We start from the raw sequence: 2,467 nt of genomic DNA, 5'->3' as shown, positions 1-2,467 counted from the left end.
ATGGCTTCGTGTGAACTAAGAGGACTCAGCCCTGTGCAGGGCACCAGTCTTGGTAAGCAAGGTGCAGACTGGATTTGTATCTCTGCTCACCGCCTTGGTCCAGGGCCCTTGTGCAGTGAACAACCTGTCCAACCACACAGGCAGTTCTGACTCACTTGCCTTTGAAACCAGGAGAGGCTTGGGTAAGTTAAAGCCACAGAAAACTTGGAAGTCAGCTGTCATTATTATCCTTTATTCCTTGCCCTTTTATCAGAGTTGTTAACTAATGGAACTTGATTTCTCCTTCTCATTCCTACCCTTGCTTACATGCAAGAGGCAGGATGGTCAGACAGAGAGAGAAAGGCAAGGCAGTGAGGATTTCATGTCATTGGCCCTTCAGCAAATCCCTTATCAGGCACTGCCTTTGTAAGGAGCATGTGACGTGGGTGGTGTTGAGTAGAAGGCATTTGTGATATAACAGATGTTTGGTATAAAATACTCAGGCAGGGTTCCACCAAAGTCATTCTACTGCAACAAATTTCTACCAGGCAGGAAACAAGCTAGAAACAAGGTTGAGCGTTCAGTCTTCCTTCCTGCAGGAAGGTGATTCCCTGGATAATTTCACCTTAGGCTTTAAGAGCTCCTTTCCTGTGGCATTGTGGGAATGGAAAGAGAAGCCAGTGTTTTATCTTTATGGAAAAATCTCACTGGATACAAAAGTCTGTAACAGAGGCAAGTTCCTCAGCAAATTGGTGCATTACTCGCCAAAAAGTCATTGTCTTGTTTATAAAGTGAAATCTGAGTTTATCCCAGAAAGACTGGGGCATGGAGCAGCTTAGCTCACATCACTTAGGGTAAAGGTCACACTCTAAGTGAGACAGAGTCTCACTCTGTCACCCAGGCTGTAGTGCAGTGGTGCAATAGTGGTTCACTGAAGTTTTGAACTCCTTGGCTCAAGTGATCCTCCCACCTCAGCGTCTGGAGTAGCTGAGACCACAGGCATGCACCATCATACCCAGCTAATTTTTTATTTTTTGATGCCCAAGCTGGTCTCAAACTCCTGGGCTCAAGCATTCGTCCCACCTCAGTCTCCCAAAGTGTTGGGATTACAGGTTTGAGCCACTGTGCCCAGCCTTGCTATTATTATTGTAACTGAATTTTATAGCATGGAGTCTCTCCGCCAGCACTTGTTAATATTGTCTGTTAGGGGTGTGTGCAGAGTACGGGAAGGAGATAGCCATAGAGTAATGTTTCTAAAAGAACTTTTCTGACATGTATTTATACATGAGGAAATGCAGAGAGTGCAAGGTGAGTTTAGAGGCTTTGAAAGCACTGCCAGGACGTAAGATGTTTTTCCTACAGCTCTACAAGACGCATTATTCTCTGGCCTGTTTCGGAAAGGACAGGCTGTTTTCTAGGCAGCTTCCTGCCTTCTGGAACTTCAGGGAGTGGATTTCCATGTGTCCAAATGTTGAGTTGTGAGTCAGAACCACCCAGGCCAGCCAACTGTCCTACCAGTGGGCATGGAATCCTTAGGCTGCAAGACAACCAAGACGCCAGCTCATCTAAGCCTCTTATTTCACCAGAAGAAGGAATAGGAGTAGAGAGATACAACAACGACCCTAAATCATCCTGTTCTTTTCCTTCTCTGGGGGGCGCCAGGGAGCCTCCCACCTTTCCTCTATTTTCTGATCTAAGCTGAGGAAATCCAAATGGTATTCTTTTATCCCAGTATTAACTGGGACTCAGAGACTGCCCAAGCCACTTACTTAATTTGTGGCGTAAAATATTTTTGCTCTAGAATCGTTCTGCCCCTTAAAGGAGATCTGTGGGGAAAGAATTGGCCGGACAGCCTCTTACCTAGCCCCAATGCAATGCAGGAATCTGAAAAGGTCATTAGGAAAATAAAAACTTAAAGTCCTGAAAAACTTTCTGACAATTGTCCAAGGCCATGCAGTCCTGAGGACACAGAGGATACCAGCTACCCCTCACCCACGACCCACAGGCCAACCCAATGAGACCACATCTTGTCTTTCAGGAAAATGCACTGAATTTTGTACCATGCCCCCAAGAGCCTGGATCAAATTAAGAATTTTAATACTCAAAGTCATTTATTTATATTGTGTCCCTAAAGCATATATAATAAATGTATGCCTCACTCAGGGTATATTAAAATGTTTCGCCATACATTTCTAAAATCTTAACCAATATCGTCAACACTTTAAAATACAACTTGTATTCTGATCAAAATACACTTCATCATTTGAAAATCAAGTAGTAATTGGATGAATTCTAACAAATAAACACAGTTCTCTGCTCAGCTTCTTCTGGAATCTTTCACACCCTTGAAACAACACATTTCAGCTATTTAATTTAGATTTTTTTCTGGAATTTACTTCCATATCTCTAGATGATATGTTTCTAGATTTCCTGAATTGTATTGTTCAATACCATTATTAAAAGGGTTTTTTAAATTAAGCTATTCTAT

General features: G+C 42.9%; 1 long non-coding RNA gene across 1 annotated transcript; it reads left to right on the top strand.

The window, feature by feature from the left end:
• Positions 1 to 514: 514 nt before the first annotated feature.
• LOC135969810 (uncharacterized) lies at positions 515 to 2,154 on the top strand. The gene is made up of 2 exons (XR_010585217.1): positions 515 to 711; positions 1,781 to 2,154. It is a non-coding gene; the product is annotated as an uncharacterized lncRNA (long non-coding RNA).
• Positions 2,155 to 2,467: the final 313 nt, after the last annotated feature.

This window comes from Macaca fascicularis, chromosome 3, assembly GCF_037993035.2.
Source record: "Macaca fascicularis isolate 582-1 chromosome 3, T2T-MFA8v1.1".
Classification (NCBI taxonomy): Eukaryota; Metazoa; Chordata; class Mammalia; order Primates; family Cercopithecidae; genus Macaca; species Macaca fascicularis.
Note: the sequence above shows the minus strand (reverse complement) of the source record. Positions and strands in the feature narration are given on the sequence as shown.